Source organism: Neoarius graeffei, chromosome 23 (assembly GCF_027579695.1).
Source record: "Neoarius graeffei isolate fNeoGra1 chromosome 23, fNeoGra1.pri, whole genome shotgun sequence".
NCBI classification, from domain to species: Eukaryota; Metazoa; Chordata; class Actinopteri; order Siluriformes; family Ariidae; genus Neoarius; species Neoarius graeffei.
The window spans coordinates 17,669,049-17,687,995 of record NC_083591.1 but is presented as its reverse complement, the minus strand read 5'-3'; positions in this window follow the sequence as shown (position 1 = coordinate 17,687,995).

The following is an 18,947-nucleotide window of genomic DNA, read 5'->3' as shown; positions in this document are numbered from 1 at the left end:
ATGAACGAAGTTTGTTATATTGTGTGGTGCTTAATTTGAGGGAATTTTAGGGTTTCATCAAAGCTGACTATGCTGTTATCAGGCAATCTGTGTACTTAAAGTATCCTAAATATGTTGTTGTGCAGAGTCATGTAACAAGTGTTTTTCTTATTTTTTTTCCAGGCAGTAACATATATAGTTAGCAGTCACTTTAAAAGGAAAAGCTGTACTTATTCATGCAATCAGCCAATCATGTTGCAGCACACAGACACCAGAATGTGGAAGAAAAAAAAAGTCATCTCAGTTACTTTGATATTGGTATGGTTTTTGGTGCCAAACAGACTGGGTTGAATATTTCAGAAACGAAACTGCTGATCTCTTGGGATTCTCACACACAACGCTCTAGACTTTATACATAATGATGCAAAAAACAAAAAGTATCCTTTTAGCAGCAGTTCTGTGAGTGGAAAAGCTTTGTTGATGGAGAAATCAGAGGAGACTGGCCAGCCAGACTGGTTCGAGCTGACAGGAAGACTATGTTACATCAAGTAACCACTCTTTACAACCATGCTGAGCAGAAAAGCATCTCAAAACACACAGCACATCAAATTTTGAAGCACATCGGCTAAAACTGCCAAAGACCACATTGAGTTCTGCTTCTGACAGTCAAGCACAGGAATCTGAGCTACCGTGAGCATTGGGTATTGAGTTGTATCTGTACAGATCCAGTGGTCGGAATACTTTTTTCCAGTGTTCTGCAATATTGCAGAATGTCAAAATTTTGTTCTGCAATTTGGAAATATTTTCTGCAAATGCACAAGCCTCCATACTACACCCTTCTCAACCTAATAATGCCTATATTTACATCATATCTAGTTTTACAACTCATAGAATTACTGTAATTCTTTATTCTCTCACTCTATTTTTAATTTCAGTCTTCACAGATCCTTCTCTGCAGCAAAGTTATCATTCCATGATACCTCCACAGGTCTTTCATACCCCTCGCCCTGACACTACGGGCTACTACAACTTGAAGTATACCAACTAATTCATAAATGTACTAGTTATCACACCCACACATTATCCTTCCACACAACATACTAATAAAGGTATCACCACAATAAAAAATAGAACACAACTGTTCTTCAAGAAACAAAACATTCATTTTCATGTTACATGTCATGTTACATTTTGTCAAGATTAAGTTTCTAGCTTGAACAATAGATTGTTACCCAAAATGTACTTTGTGGCAGCGGGGGCATGGTCAAGCGCCGGTCTGTGACAGGAGGGCGGAGTCAGGGAAAGTAAGTGGCAGAATCACTACACCCGAGGTCAATTAACCTGTGTTTGTGTGTGTCTTCCCAGTGACCGCGCCCTATTTAAGGAGGGAGAGCGTAGAGCAGAGGGGCTCATCCCCGAACCAGACGCCTGTGTCTGCCTAGTTGAGAGTTGTTCACTGAAAAGTGTGGCAATAAAACCCAATAAAACCCCTATTTCAGAACCTGATCTCTGTCCTGCCGTCCTCTGTGCTCCAGCCACCCATACGAACCGTTACAGTGGTGCTGAAACCTGGGGCATGGAACGCAGCAGCCGGTCAGCCCCATGGAGTCCTCCCCGTTCGCCGAATTGGTCCACACCCTCGCCACGGCCCAGCAAAGCCAGCACCAGGCGCTAGTCTCCCTCTGAAAGGAACAGGAGCAGTTGTTCGAGGCCCTGGTGCTGGCCCAGCAAGAAGACCGTGAGGCGTTCCGGCACCTCCTCGCGTCGGCGGGGTCCACCAGCGCTCCCACCGCGGGCCTGTCCCCCCTCACCCTAACCAAGATGGGCCCGCAGGACGACCCCGAGGCTTTCATCACGCTCTTTGAGCAAGTCGCGGAGACCTCAGGGTGGCCGATGGAGCAGCGCGTGGCGCGCCTCCTCCCCCTGCTAACGGGAGAGGCGCAGCTGGCTGCCCTACAGCTCCCCACCGACCGCCGGCTGGCCTACGCAGACCTCTGCCAGGCCATCCTCCAGTGTGTGGGGCGCACCCCTGAGCAGCAGCATCAGAGCTTCCGCGCTTTGCGCTTGGAGGAAGTCGGCCGGCAGTTCGCGTTTAGCCAGCAACTCCGGGACGCCTGCTGGCAGTGGTTGAGGGCCGACAATCGCGACGCCGAGGGGATCATCGACCAGGTGGTACTGGAGCAGTTCGTCGCTCGCTTGCCAGCAGGAACCGCGGAGTGGGTCCAGTGCCACCGCCCGGCATCACTGGATCAAGCAATCGAGCTGGCGGAGGACCATATGGCGGCTGTCCCGGCGGCAGGACAGCAGACAGCCTCTTCTCTCTCCTCTTCTCTCTCTCTCTCTCTCTCTCCTCCTGTGTCTTGTCCTCGCCCCATTCCCCCACCGTGGAGGTGGGGGCCGGCGCCACCTGTGCTGGCCCGCCGCACCCGCGGTGCCCTACCGGTTCTCCCTTCTGTGTCTGTCTCTCCCCCCCCCCCCTCAGGTGAGTAAGCCCCAGAACACCAGTGCGGAGAGGAAGCCCGGGCCGGTTTGCTGGCGCTGCGGGGAGCCGGGCCACCTCCAACAACAGTGCACGGTGATGGAGGTGGGCGAGGTGGTTCGGATCCCCGACGCGCCAGGAGCCGCCCTCGATCGGACTGGAGCGTATCGCATACCGGTGAGTATACAAGGGGATATATATCAGGCGTTGGTGGATTCTGGTTGTAATCAGACCTCAATTCACCAAAGCCTGGTGCAAAACGAGGCATTGGGAGGAGCACAGGGGGTGAAGGTGTTGTGTGTGCACGGGGACGTTCACAGCTACCCTTTGGTGTCGGTCCACATTTTTTTCCGAGGGGAAAAATTCATAGTGAAGGCGGCGGTTAATCCTCGCCTTACCCACTCTTTAATTTTGGGGACTGATTGGCCGGGATTTCGGGATTTAATGACACACTTGGTGAAGAGTGGGTCCTGCCATTTAACAGGGGGAGGTCCCGGTGTTGCTTTGGTGGGAGCAGCTGTCGCAGAGCCATCTACGTCATCTCCGCGTCAGAGTGAGGAGCCGCCGGCCCATCCTCTCTCTGTTGGGGAATCCCTCGCGGATTTCCCATTAGAGCAATCGCGACACGAGACTCTGCGGCATGCGTTTGACCAAGTGAGAGTAATCGATGGTCAAACGCTCCAGCTGAACGCCACCCTGTCCTTCCCCTACTTCGCGATTTTGAAGGATAGATTATACCGAGTGACGCAGGACACTCAGACCAAAGAGCGAAATACGCAGCTTTTAATTCCAAAGAGCCGCCGGGAATTGGTATTCCAGGCGGCTCACTTTAATCCCATGGCTGGACACCTAGGGCAGGATAAGACACTAGCCCGAATAATGGCCCGATTCTATTGGCCGTGGATTCGCGGCGATGTCTGTAGGTGGTGTACGGCATGCCGCGAATGCCACTTAGTAAACCCAGCGGCCATTCCAAAAGCGCCTTTGCGCCCTCTACCGTTAATCGAGACCCCGTTCGAAAGAATTGGGATGGATCTCGTCAGGCCATTAGCTTGGTCAACACGAGGGTACTGCTTTATATTAGTTCTGGTGGACTATGCAACGCGATACCCGGAAGCCGTGCCTCTTTGCAATATCTCAGCACGCAGTATTGCAGAGGCACTCTTCTGCGTCATCTCTCGAGTTGGAATCCTGAAAGAGATTCTGACTGATCAAGGCACCTCGTTTATGTCACGAACACTGAATGAACTGTATAGATTATTGGGTATTAAGCCGATCCACACCAGCGTGTATCACCCACAAACGGACGGTTTAGTTGAACGGTTCAAGCGCACCCTCAAGAATATAATTAAAAAATTCGTAAGTGAGGACACACGTAATTAGGATAAGTGGCTCGAGCCCTTGCTGTTTTCAGTGCGAGAGGTCCCCCAAGCCTCCACGGGGTTCTCCCCGTTCGAATTATTATATGGGCGTAAGCCACGTGGTATTCTAGATGTGCTGCAGGAAAATTGGGAGGAAGGACCTTCACAAAGCAAAAACGAAATTCAATACGTTATGGGCCAGCGCGCATAACTCCACACCCTCACCCACCTAACCCAGGAGAATTTGCAGCAGGCCCAAGAATGGCAAATCCGCCTGTACAACAAGGGTACGCGCCTTAGAGAGTTCGCACCGGGAGATAAAGTACTCGTACTGTTGCCCACATCGAGCTCCAAATTGGTCGCCAAGTGGCAAAGACCCTTTGAGGTCACATGGCGAGTCAGGGATGTCGACTACGAGGTGAGGCGAATGGACAGGGGTGGGGCGCTACAGATTTACCACCTCAATCTGCTTAAACTCTGGAATGAGGAGGTCCCCATGGCATTGGTGTCGGTGGTTCCGGAGAAGGCGGAGCTGGGGCTGGAGGTTCAAAAAGGGGCATTAGCGTCACGTACCCCTCCAGTCCCCTGTGGAGACCACCTCTCCCCGACCCAACTCGCGGAGGTCGCCCAGTTGCAGACGGATGTGTCGGACAGAGGGCTGGGGGCGGTTTTGTCCCAGGAGGTGGAGGGGGAGGACCGCCCAGTCCTATACATCAGTAGGAAGCTGTTGGTGCGTGAGGGGCGCTACAGCACGATAGAAAAAGAGTGTCTGGCAATCAAGTGGGTGGTCCTCGCCCTCCGTTACTATCTGCTGGGGTGCCCTTTCACCCTCTGTTCGGACCATGCGCCCCTCCAGTGGCTCCACCGCATGAAGGATGCCAACGCGTGGATCACCCGTTGGTATCTGGCACTCCAACCCTTTAATTTCAAGGTGGTCCACAGGCCGGGGGTGCAGATGGTCGTGGCGGACTTCCTCTCCCGTCAGGGGGGGAGTCGGCTGCAGGCTGGACGGCCGCCCGGCCTGAGTCGGGCGGTGGGGGTATGTGGCAGCGGAGGCGTGGTCAAGCGCCGGTCTGTGACAGGAGGGCAGAGTCAGGGAAGGTAAGTGGCAGAATCACTACACCTGAGGTCAATTAACCTGTGTTTGTGTGTGTCTTCCCAGTGACCGCGCCCTATTTAAGGAGGGAGAGCGTAGAGCAGAGGGGCTCATCCCCGAACCAGACGCCTGTGTCTGCCTAGTTGAGAGTTGTTCACTGAAAGTGTGGCAATAAAACCCCTATTTCAGAACCTGATCTCTGTCCTGCCATCCTCTGTGCTCCACCCACCCATACGAACCGTTACATACTTCATTCACAGTGTTTGCATTTGCAACCTGTAGTTTTAAATTGAAAGCAAGGTTTCAATTCTACACTCTGTTACATCTTACGATGATGCAAAGAATTGATGCCATTATGGAATAAAACCCAACTGGCAAATGGAAAAACATCTGGGTTCATTGTGTTTGCCTGGCTTCTAAAGTGCAAGGTCATGAACTGAACTGAGAACTACTGCAGGGGCTTCACTGCTCTAAACTAACAACAGAGAACTGGGTACAAACTAATCATGGCAGAACTGAGAGCTACAGAACTACTGAGAGCTACAGAACTGAACCTATGAGCTTTGTCTTATAGGGCAACTGTTTTACTTTGTGCTAGTCTGCACCACAGGCAAGACAGCACTAGTAAAAAAAATAGAACGTATACAAAACATGTATTAGTGTAGCTTGGTATGAGAAAACAAAATATTCAAAAGTATCTATGAATAAAGGTAAAATACTGTTGCTGTCTTCAAAAGGGATATAATATCAGTATAATTTTGCATGATTCAACAATACAATATATACAAACCTATACAATTTACCAATATATATGTATGCAAGTTACGAACTAGTCAGCAGCGACCGTCTTCATTTTTGTCACCCTCGCGGACGCGCAATCTGTCGCTGTTGTTGTTGGAGTCACGCTGGCTGCCGGTTTTGCCGAGACACGACAAAATCGTCCTTGTTTTCTTGGCGTTTCTGTCGGACTCTTGCCCCAAAGAAACAATCCTCTTCTTGGGAGCCATGTTTGTTGTGCCGCATTGAGTTCTGGGAGATGCATGGCGGAAACTGCTGAACACTGCCGCAGTAGTTGTCGGGTCCTCCTGGCGGGTATTAAAAGTGACGAAATCTGACATTGGAAAATGGCAACTGCCCTTATTTGGTTGTTGTCGCCTTTCGTCGGTATTACGTAAATATTGCTCAACTTTGACCGGGAAAATGCCGTCAGGTTCGCGCGGCGCAGGTTTCAGTTTATTTACAGCACTGCTAGTTTGCTAAATTGAGAACCATTGTATCCCGAACCTGATTTTTTCATTCTGCAAAATTGCAGGTTGTTTAATTTTTCTTCGGCAATCTTGAAAATCATTCTGCAAAATGCAGACTGCAGACGGGTATTTCGAACACTGATATCTGTATGCGAGTGATAAGCATCATTGGTTTCTCTTCTATCTTTATTCCTCCAACATTAACTGACTGAAGCTTTCTTCAGAACCTCTTCTATTAGCTGTTGTGATCTGTCAAAGTCTTAACTCTGGTAAGCTTGTCTGATGTGTCATTATATTCTTTTTGCACAACATAGCTTACTAATGAACACCAAAGTGTCCTTGCGAAGCAGGACATCTATAGTGAGTTTCAGGATATACATGTTTATTAGAACTGTATGAAAAAAAAGCAACAAAAGAACAAATTGAATTTAATTTTAAACCTAAATTTAATTTTGTAGATGTGTGTTGTTAAAGGGAGTGATATCGACTTTGTGGGGAGAGAGGAATGTGTGTGTGTGTGTGTGTGTGTGTGTGTGTGTGTGTGTGTGTGTGTGTGTGTGTGGAGAACTGGCTCTCTGCTTGTGGTGAGAAACATTATTGATCCACCGCTGGTATCCAGCAGCTTATTTACCAACAACAAATCAATGCTGCCCTCCGCCGAGGGACGCCAAGAGCTGTTGTTAGAACCACCTCAGTTATTTACCGTTACAGTGAGAATCTGGAAATCCATCTGTGTTGTTTTCACTACTACTACAGTACAAGGAGCCTGCATTATGTTTGTATTTCTAAGGGCACTCGGTAGAGTACATACCTCCATCAAGCCGCATATTATTTCACAAAATTAAATCACTCGAACCAAGGATAATACTAAAGCTGTCCACCAAATTTCATTCATTTCGTTCATTACTTTTTGAGTAACGTTGGGAACAGGCCAAAAAAAAAAGTCCTGGATCCACATACATATCTGGATTATGATTATGTGAAGGTTCATAAAAAGACCAGAAAAAGAAACATAATGGACAGGGAAGAAAACAGCAACAAATGCAAGAACATTGTCATTCCCTACATTTCTGGACTATCTGAGAAACTAAGGAGGATCATCTACAAACACAACATCCCTGTACACCTCAGACCCAGTAACACTCTGCGTTTTGCCAGAGTGCTACTTCTAGCCAGAGAAGACCAGTGGTTTGAAAGAGGAGTAAAAGAAACCATCTTTGTCAACCTGGAATGACCATCGCTGAACAGAGGAAGTGATCTGAGACACCACTTATCAGCCACCTACATTGCAGTCCTTGGCACATTTCTCAGAAAACTGAATACACATCCACACCAAGACTCAAATGACTTCAATGACTCACATGATGGCAGAGAGAACCAACAACCCACAGATCACCCTAACGACCCTCTAAGCTAACACTGTTTACACCCAGCCTCCAGTGACCCTAACACCTATAGGATGACTCAGAGTATCAACGACCCATGTGACCTCAATGACTTCCCTTAGGTTTGTTTTTGGTCCATTAGAGGATAAATACCTGGAACTCCCTACTAGTCAGACAGAACTGAAGAAGCCTTTCAGATGAGAGGTGAAACATCTTCAAGAATTTCAAGCAAGTCCAGGATATATCTGGATTTGATACAAATCCAGATATAAACCATAGCACCTATGATTTATATCTGGATTTGTATCAAAATTGAATCTATTGTTCCTTGGCCCATGGCTCACCTTTCCTCAAAATCCATTAACTAGTTTTGGGGTTAGGTTTGGAACAGACAAACAAACAAAAGGGGAGTCCCATATACGATTCGTACATTGGGGGAGTGCCTGTTAGAGAGCGCACTTGTCCTGGGCCATCGGCATAGTGAGGTAGGGTGGCCAGTTCCTTTCTTCGATGCCTTTAACTTCCCCAGTGTTTCCACCAGGTCCCCATTCACTGCTGGGTGGACAGGGAGCGAGCCCCAGATCCCCGTCGAGCCGAGGCTCAAACCAGGGACGCTTAGCGGTCAAGCGCTCTAACCACTTGGCCACCTGCGCTCCGACAAACAAACAAACGGAGGCTAAAACATAACTTCCTCCAACAAATTTAGTGGAGGTAATGATGAGAACCTTCGAAATTATCAATGATGCAATGATAGGATGGTGTGATGTAGCCTGAACATGCCAAAGCTGATAATGGAAGCCGGGATCTTTCTTCCGCTCCACTGTGTTTATGTTTGTAGTCAATGCTAACTGCTATGTAGGTAAGCTCAAAGATGACTAAAAGTTGGTTACACGGGTCCGATTTTCTGACATGCTCTAGGGATAATACGATCAAAGTGTCCCATCCGTCTACCCACACAGAATGGATAGACAACATGAAGTTGTGGCCCGACATCAGCTATGTTGACCTTGTCAATTATTTTATTCTTAGTGAGGTCGTTGATGACGAAGAGCTAAGGAACTACAAAAGTGTAGTACGGAGGTGTACAATTATCTACACAGTAATAAAACTGGCAAAATTATGTGTAAAAGAGAGGGTGAGTTTGTTTACTTAAAGGCTGAGGTTGAGCCTAGCCAGAGCAAAAAAAGGGAAATCCTGCAGTCATGCAGCAGCTATCATCTAGAAGGTAGACTACATCTGAGTAGAGCGATCGTATTATTGTATTGGTTTACTAATAATATAGTGTTTATATATTGTAAGTCACTTTGGACAAAAGCATCTGCTAAATACCATATAGGCTGAATATGTACAATTGTGGTCAGAAGTTTACATAGAGTGACATGAATGTCATCTTGGATATGAATGTCATGGCAATATTTGAGCTTTCAGTAATTTCTTTGAACTGTTCTTTTTCTGTGGCAGAATGTATGGCATACATCTTTAATTTAACCCTTTGATGCAAAACATATGCACACCCCTTCTAATGCACAACATGGGTCAAAAATGATCCGCATTCATTTTCCAGGTTATTTCATGCTGACTGAGTTTTTCTTTGCTCTATCTTTTGAAATCAATTTATTTTATGATTGAATATTCCAAGTATTCTTTAAATATCTTGTTTTTAATTACCACAAATCATTAATTTAATTTTTTCTTTCCTACTTTATGAACAAAAATACTTTTTATATTACTACACATGGGTCATCCAAGTGTCATTTAAAATTAAATGTCTTAATACTATAATAATAATTTCTTTCAAGTAATTACTTTAGCAGTGAATGGGGCCAGTTATTTATTAACTATGTAGTTAGCTAAGCCAACTACAATAAAATTAGCTAACTAAAGTAGAATATGTCAACAGCTAGGTAGCTAATAGTAATTACTCGTAACTTTCTGACAAGTAATCTACTCACTCTCAAGGTAACCTAAACATAATAAATTTTTTTCTAAGGTAATGTGTTAGAACAATTGAAAAACATTACTTACATGTATTAGATGGGCAAAGGGCACTGTGCTGAGCTGTGAAATGTCTGACACAAGCACAATTCACAGTTCCCACCAAACGCTGTAGTAAATGCATGCGGGTCGTTTCTGACCCATGTGTGTAAACTTGATGTAGAATTACAAAAGCTGTGCTTGTTCATAACTTAAGAAAGGAAAAATAAAAATGATGATTTGTGCAAAACAAAAACAAGATATTTACTGCATATTTGGAAAAGTAAATGACAAAATGAATTTATTTCAAAAGTATATCATAGAAACACTCAGCCATACATGAAATAACCTGGAAAATGAATGCAGGTCATTTTTGACCCATGTTGTGCATTAGAAGGGTAGTGATACAAAAAGGGTTTTTATTCAAAAAGTAAGAAAGGAAAAAATAAGGATGTATGATGATCAAAAACAAGTTAATTGAGGAATACCTTGAATACTGAATGATGGAATTAATTTATTGCAAAGATATAGAAGATAAAAACTCAGACGGGTCACTTTTGACCCATGTTTTGCATCAAAGGGTTAAAAAAAATCCTAGAATTTGGTGCACAAGTTTTTAATTTTCTTTGGGTTTTCTGAAATCAACACAAGGTTAAAATTATACATACAGGGTCAAAAATTTACATACACTTACTTAGATTATTAATTCAGAGGTGTTGAAACTTCCAAAATGTCTCTTATCTTGCCAAGGCCGAGGTCTCTTAACTTCCTGTTTGTGATCATGATTAACTACAGCCGTTAGCTTCTCTGTGCCTTCATAAAAAGGGTTTGTTTACAGCACACATTGGATTGACCAACACACAGTAAAATGGGAAAGTCCAAGGAGCTCAGTGCAGATCTGAAAAAGAGGATCGCAGATACAGTATACACAACTCCAGAATGTCTCTTGGAGCCATTTCTAAATAACTGCAAATTACAAGATCAGTTCAAACAATTGTATCCAAGTTATTGTGAGGTGTAGTCACTTTGCCAAGCCACTTTGCTTCAAGAAAATGCAAACTGTCGCCCTCAGCTGAAAGGAAATTGGTTTGGATCATCAGGAACAACCTGGGAACCACCATGGCACAGCCTTGCCATGAACTGGAAGCTGATGAATCACTGTCTACAGTTCAGATCAACATGGACTAAGAGGCTGCTATCCAAGAAATAACCCCCTTCTCCAAAATTGACACCTTCAAGCTTAACTAAAGTTTGAAGCTGACCACACGGACAAAGAAAAAGCCTTCTGGAGAGACAAAGATTGAGTTGTTTGGCCACAGTGACTGTTAGATTTAACCAGTGTTGAATTTGAAATTGAAATGATTGAATGTTAGATTTAATGTAGATTTAAAGCTGCATTAAGTGATCACTTAAGTTAGTTTTATAGTTTTAGTGTTAAGACTTTATGATTTTAATATTTTAGAGCTTTTTAAGATCCTTTATTATTTTAAACTATTACATATACTATAACAGTGATTCTAAACTATTCCTGTGTAACTTGACCAAGTTACTGTGTGACCTTCATCCAGGAGAGAAGACACTTCTTTGCTAGACTAAACATGTCTTTGTTTAAAAATTGTCGTTAAGAACATCCGCTGATATGAAATGTATACAGGACATTTTGCTCATGATTGATCCAAGGTTTCACTCACACACATACATATTGATGGAATTAAGATGTGTTTTGCTCAGTCCAAGGTTTACTGACCTACGTCATCATACCATCATACCATAGTCTGAGATCCTACGATGCACACACATAGCATAGACACAGCTGCATATCCACACAGACACACACACACATAGACAGATATCAAACAGTGATGTCACTTCATCCACAGATAACACACATATAAAATCTCCTGTATTCTCTCGTCTCATGGGGAACTTGTGAATAAAGATTACGAACTCATGGGGTTCCTGTCTTTTGCGACTCACCCCCAGACACCTGGGTGACACGGGGGGACTGATCTCGAGATGGTGAGGGCCAGAGGTGAAGAAACCTTTCAGTGACCACCATGTACAAAGGGACACTATACCAGCTGGTGGTGGTGGTAGGATCATCTTGCTCTGGGGCTGTTTTGCTGCCAGTAACTGGTTCATTGCACAAAGTGGATGGAATAATGAAGAAGGAGAATTACCTCAGAATTCTTCAGCATAAACCATCAGAAACTTGAACATGACTTGGGACTTAGGAGTTACAACAGGACAATGAACCCAAACACACATCAGAGCTGGTTGTGGAGGATAAAGCAGGCTAATATTAAGCTTAAAACAAGTCCTGACTTCAACCCTATTGAAAATATATGGACCATACTTGTAAGTCGAGTCCATACCAAGGAAAAAAAACCTAATTTAATTGAACTCTACTAATTCTACCATCAAGAGTCATGAAATATCCAACCAGAATTCTGCCAGAAGCTTGTTCATGGTAAACAAAAATGTTTGGTCAAGGTGAATCTTGCGAAGAGACATTTTACCCAAATTTTAGGAGTGCTGTGTGTATATTTTTGACCATGTATGTATAATTTTGACCCTGTGTTGATTTCAGAAAACCAAAGAAAATTAAAACTTGTGCACCAAATTCTAGTGTTTTTTTTTAAATTAAAGATATATGCTGTACATTCTGCCACCAAAAAAGAACAGTTCAAAGAAATTACTGAAAGCCTAAATATTGCCATGACATTCATATCCAAGATGACATTCATGTCACTGTATATAAACTTCTGACCACAACTATATATGTATAGGCTCAAGAAGCAAAAGCTAGGAGAGAAGCATAGGCTAACCATTTTAATGCAGATGCTGTCAAACTTTGGAAACAATAACCATACCATACTTAAATAATTCCTTGTCTATGTATTTGTCCAAGCATCTTCAACTTCTTAATTACCCTGATCATTTCAGATATTAGATGGTATTTGTAGGCTATTTGTTTACACTAGTCCTTCAGCACTGGCTGCTCTTTGATTCTCTCGGCTACATGCACTTATTGTTAGTTGTTTTGAATAAAAACATCAGTGAAATGACCATAACTTCAGGACTTTGACTTTGCCGATGACATCGTGTTGCTATCTAATGATGTCCATCAGGCACAGTCATTGCTTGCTAGCATTGAGAAAGAATGTCATCGCATTGGGCTTGTTCTAAATGACAAGAAGTCCAAGGTGATTTCTTGCAATGTTACATCTCCAGCACCTCTCCACAGGTATTGGGACAGTGCTTGATGAAGTAGATGATTTCAAGTATCTAGGCTCATGGGTGGTGGCACAGTGGTGTAGTGGTTAGCACTGTCGCCTCACAGCAAGAAGGTTCTGGGTTCGACCCCAGTGGCTGACGGGGGCCTTTCTGTGTGGAGTTTGCATGTTCTCCTCGTGTCTGTGTGGGTTTCCTCTGGGTGCTCCGGTTTCCCCCATGGTCCAAAGACATACAGGTTAGGCTAATTGGTGGCTCTAAATTGACCGTAGGTGTGATTGTGAGTGTGAATTGTTGTTTGTCTCTATGTATCAGCCCTGCGATTACCTGGCAACTTGCCCAGGGTGTACCCTGCTTCTCACCCATAGTCAGCTGGGATAGGCTCCAGCTTGCCCACGACCCTGCACAGGATAAGCGGTTACGGATAATGGATGGATGGATGGCTTGTGGGTTAATTCAACCAAGCAGGATATCAAAGCCCACAAGGCACTAGCCTGGCAGGCACTGAATGATATGAGTAAGATCTGGGAATCAAGTGTCTCTTGTGAGCTGAAGTGTAGGCTCTTTGTGGCCACTGTCAAGTCTGTCCTCCTGTACAGATGCGAATGCTGGTCCCTTACATCTGCTTAACCTCTTGATGACTCCTACACTCAAATGTTACATGTGACCCTGAACATCAGCTGGCAGAGCTATGTATCAAATGAAGATTTATATGGTACCCTCCCTAGAATTTCTGACAAAGTGGCCTGGTGGAGACTTGGGCTTGCGGATCACTGCTTCAGGCACAAGAATCTGCCTGCTGCTGAGCTTGTGCTGTGGGAGCCTCTCCACAGTTGCAGAAGTTGAGGCCGTCCCCCCACAACCTTCATCAACACCCTGAAAAGGTGAACTAGCCAACTGCATGGCTGATTGACAGGATTGGGGCTCCAGGCGTGCAACTTGGCTGAGGCCGCTATGAGTGAGTGAGTGAAATGACTGTACTATAATGTAATGTTTGGATAATGCACAATATCTCTCCGTTTATTTTCTCTCCGTGCTCTCACAGAAGGCAGTTGCATTTCTCTGCCTCTCCTCTCCCTTATCTTCCCTGCTTTTGCTTCTCTATCTCGTCTGTCTATTGTCTATACTTTTGAGAGACTCTCTCCACACTGCTCTCCAAACTAAAAATCATGGAATTGATAAACTGGTCTCTTCACGCAATTGACACAATTTTCTCGACGAGAAGCCTGGGTTCGGGGGAACCGGCCTGTCCTGCCGGAACGTTCGCAGCTGGCTACATGATGGACACGTGGGAGAGGCGGTGGGTCGTGTGCCTGGCGGTTCTTTCTGTGGAGGACATTGAAGACATCTACCTATTCGGAACCATGATCACAGGACTTTTGCTGATTGGATTAGGCATTGCCCTGGTTTACTGAGGAAATCAGAAAATGGTGACAGCTGTCCAAAGCCCCATAAAGCTGTCCGACATGATTGAAGCGGTAGGCAGAGCTGTCGGCACTCAGACTGTGGCTATTCAGAACTTGAACCGCAACATGGATGAAGTTCAAGCTTCATGGAGAAGCTTTTGGCTTTGCAAAAGAAAATGGATCGATTCGGAGACCAGAATGGACAAACAGAGTAGTCGTGTAAAAGAATGCACCTACTCGCCCCAAGACCAAACAATCCCAATCTTATCTGCTTTCGGCTCCCTCAGACAGCACTGGCCTTGGCCAAGGCCGTTGCTGGAACAACAACTCCCCCTGAAGATCACTGCAGTGAGATGCTCTTGCATTCCTTCCCCACTCTCCACGGTCGCCGCTTTTTGCCCCCAGCGTGACAAGCGGGTGCGCGACCAGCACCGTCGTGGCTGCAGGAACCGGCTGCTTGCTTGCGCTGGGTTACCTCTACCTCTGCCCCTCCCCCCCTCCGATCACCCCCACCCTCTCCCCCCTCAAGTCCCGAGTTTTCATGTTGTAAAGTGTACTGTGTTATTTGTGCTTATGTGCTGAGGTGTTTTTTTTTTATGTTCCCACACTACTCCCCACAGGAGCATAGTGTGGGGGTGCTTTTTTCTCCTCCACTCTCATGTTCTCCGTATTTTTTTTCTTTTCATCCCTGTCTTCCTGTCCTGTCTACTCCCCCTCTGTCAATTGTATGTATGTGTATATGTAAGGACAGGTTGATGGTTAATTTTGCTGGCACTGACTACTGACAATAAAGGGTTCATTCATTCATTCATTCATTCAATATCTAAATGACAGTTACATAGAATTAATGTTGTTGATTCAGGTCCAAAATGCAGTGGTTGGTGGAAAGACAGTAATCGCATGTACAGATGAAAAGCTGTAAAGCTGTTTTGGGACAATATCTATTGTTAAAAGCGCTATAAAAACAAGACTTGACTTGACAATGTCCTTGGTTCTAAGGTTCTTCTGCTTGGTATGGTTGGCTTAAACTAAGGTTTAGACTGTCTTCCTGTCATGAATGCATCCAGGACTAATTTCTAGTTAATTGTATTAGATATGGGTGGCATGGTGGTGTCGTGGTTAGCACGGTTGCCTCACAGCAAGAAGGTTCTGGGTTCGAACCCAGCGGCCGGCGAGGGCCTTTCTGTGTGGAGTTTGCATGTTCTCCCTGTGTCTGTGTGGGTTTCCTCCAGGTGCTCCGGTTTCCCCCACAGTTCAAAGACATGCAGTTAGGTTAATATGAGACGGCCTTGGGCTGAGGTGCCCTTGAGCGAGGCACCTAACTCCCAACTACTCCCCTGGTGCTGTTAGCATGGCTGCCCACTGCTCTGGGTATGTGTGTGTGCTCATTGTGCATGTGTGTGTTCACTGCTTCAGATGGGTTAAATGCAGAGAGGAAATTTCACAAGTGTGTGATGAATAAAGTTGTTCTTTCTTTCTTTCTTTCTTTCTTTCTTTCTTTCTTTCTTTCTTTCTTTCATTCAGCTCCCAAAGCCATAGCTGCTGCAATAAACCGGAAATCAATGACCGGCATCCAGGAGAAACAGATATTATGGCAACCCCGATTGTCTTTCACAGGAAAGCCATGCATAGTCCATCAGTTAGCTAGCCAATGCATATTGATTTGTACATTCCTGTTAAAGGTGCTTCTAGGGAAACTGGATTCCTGTCTTCTTTTCATCATCATCTGACAAGCTTTTGAAGTATTGGTTGCCATGTCCCTTGATGATGTCACTAATGCTACTGTAGTACCCATTTTGTACTAGGAAGTGGACTTTTATGTGACAAACGCAGACAAGTCGAATGATATAAACAGTGAAACATCCCAGTCAAGTTGTACTAAATACAGTATAAGGACACTTGGTACACCACTTGACCAATCAAATTAGTGAAACGGAACTCCATCCTTTATCCAGAACCGCTTACCCTGTGCAGGGTCGCAGGCAAGCTGGAGCCTATCCCAGCTGACTATGGGTGAGAGGCAGGATACACCCTGGACAAGTCACCAGATCATCACAGGGCTTACACACAGAGACAAACAACCATTCACACCCACATTCACACCTATGGTCAATTTAGAGCCACCAATTAACCTAACCTGCTTGCCTTTGGGGGAAACCGGAGCACCCGGAGGAAACCCACGCAGACATGGGGAGAACATGAAAACTCCACACAGAAAGGCCCCCGTTGGCCACTGGGCTCAAACCCAGAACTTTCTTGCTGTGAGGTGACCGTGCTAACCACGACACCATGCTGCCCATATCTAATACAATTAACTAGAAATTAGTCCTGGATGCATTTGTGACAGGAAGACAGTCTAAACCCAAGAGCCTACCATACCAAGCAGAAGAACCTTAGAACCAAGGACATTGTCAAGTCAAGTTTGTTTGTATAGCGCTTTTAACAATAGGCATTGTCCCAAAGCAGCTTTACAGAATCTGAATGACCCAAGACATGAGCCAATTTTATCCCTAATCTATCCCCAGTGAGCAAGCCCATGACAATGGTGGCAAAGAAAAACTCCCCCAGACGACACGAGGAAGAAACCTTGAGAGGAACCAGACCCAAAAGGGAACCAATCCTCACCTGGACAACAACAGACAACATGACTATAAAATTAACAGTTTTAACATGAAGTCAGTTTCGTTGATGTTATAACTCTTCATTGATGGAAACTTGAGTGCAAAACTGTTCATGACAACTGCAGTCCCAAAGTTAGCAAGCCAACTGTAGTCCTCAGCCACAAAAGCATTACTGTAAGTGTCCAGAGCGTCTTCCAAGTGTGACTTTCAACTGTCCGTATGGGGCCGTCCTCCACAAGAGCGATGTGATGAGACTCCAACCAGACATAGGGCATCAGGATGGATCAGGCAGGTCCAAGGAGCAGAAAAGGTCAGCACCTCAATCCCAGGATTGACATGTAACTCAGAGGGAAAGATTGGAAGGGGGGGGGAGAAGAGAGAGAAAACACAGGTTGTTAGGTATGCCCAATGTCACCTGAATAAGTAGGTACAGTATACATTTTGCGCTGAGTACAAGCAGGGACTCCGGCAAAACTAACTATAACAGCATAACTAAAAGGAGAGAGCCAGAAGGTAACACAGGCATGAGGGAGCCCCGGGACATAAAGCAGCCAGCCACTACACCATCAACAAACTTGAGTGAGCAAGCGAGTGGGGGACTGACAGCATCCATACATCCCAGTTTACCAAAACACTATGTCTGAGGACCCTCCAGATCTACACCTAGCATAGACACATTGTCTATGCTCAAGAAAAAGAAAAATATTCAGGCTCTTTTTCAGTTTTGTTATAGTGATCATATGTACAAATAAAGAAAAATTGTTGGTACTGCTCATTTCTGACAAATCCACACATGGCGTGTGATGGTGATGATTGTCTGTATTAATGTGCTACATAGTGCTCACTATAGGAAATAAAGTGTTGGAAGCCATTTTGTCCCTAACACTGTACTGTGTGTCTATCACACTCTGTAAGCTTTATCACTTTAGCTCACTCCCTCTCTCATTCTCACTTGGCCGAGTCTGACCACTGAGTTCTTCTCCCTTTCAATCACACTCTCACAGTGTGTGTCCTCCAAACACACAGTCCAGCCCAGCATGTGTTCGCTCTGGAGTGTGTGCATGTGTGCGTGTATGTCACGCCTCTTAATCCAGCTTCTACCCTCGTAGTTTGTATAACGAGACAGCAGAGGCACAGAAGATCTTACACACAGCACTGACACAAGATGGCTGGAACATACACACATGAAAATCCTTACAAAGCAGCAGAAATGGAAGTTTGTTTCGAGATTGCAGAACCTGAGAAAGATCTCATCTCATTATCTCTAGCCGCTTTATCTTGTTCTACAGGGTCGCAGGCAAGCTGGAGCCTATCCCAGCTGACTACGGGTGAAAGGCGGGGTACACCCTGGACAAGTCGCCAGGTCATCACAGGGCTGACACATAGACACAGACAACCATTCACACCTACGGTCAATTTAGAGTCACCAGTTAACCTAACCTGCATGTCTTTGGACTGTGGGGGAAACCGGAGCACCCGGAGGAAACCCACGTGGACACGGGGAGAACATGCAAACTCCGCTCAGAAAGGCCCTCGCCGGCCACGGGGCTCGAACCAAGACCTTCTTGCTGTGAGGCGACAGCGCTAACCACTACACCACCGTGCCGCCCATTATTATCTCATCTCATCTCATCTCATCATCTCTAGCCGCTTTATCCTGTTCTACAGGGTCGCAGGCAAGCTGGAGCCTATCCCAGCTGACTATGGGCAAAAGGCAGGGTACACCCTGGACAAGTCACCAGGTCATCACAGGGCTGACACATAGACACAGACAACCATTCACACTCACATTCACACCTACGGTCAATTTAGAGTCACCGGTTAACCTAACCTGCATGTCTTTGGACTGTGGGGGAAACCGGAGCACCCGGAGGAAACCCACACGGACACGGGGAGAACATGCAAACTCCGCAAAGAAAGGCCCTTGCTGGCCACGGGGCTCGAACCAAGACCTTCTTGCTGTGAGGCGACAGCGCTAACCACTACACCACCGTGCCGCCCATTATTATTATTATCATTATTATTATTATTTTCCCTGTGTAATTTACTTAGTTACTTTTAAAATCAACATCAACAGCTACACACTACTGAGCAACCTGGCAGCCAAAATTCCCTCATCTTCCACTTTTAATGAAGCAAACCTGGGGGCCATGTTTGCTTACAAA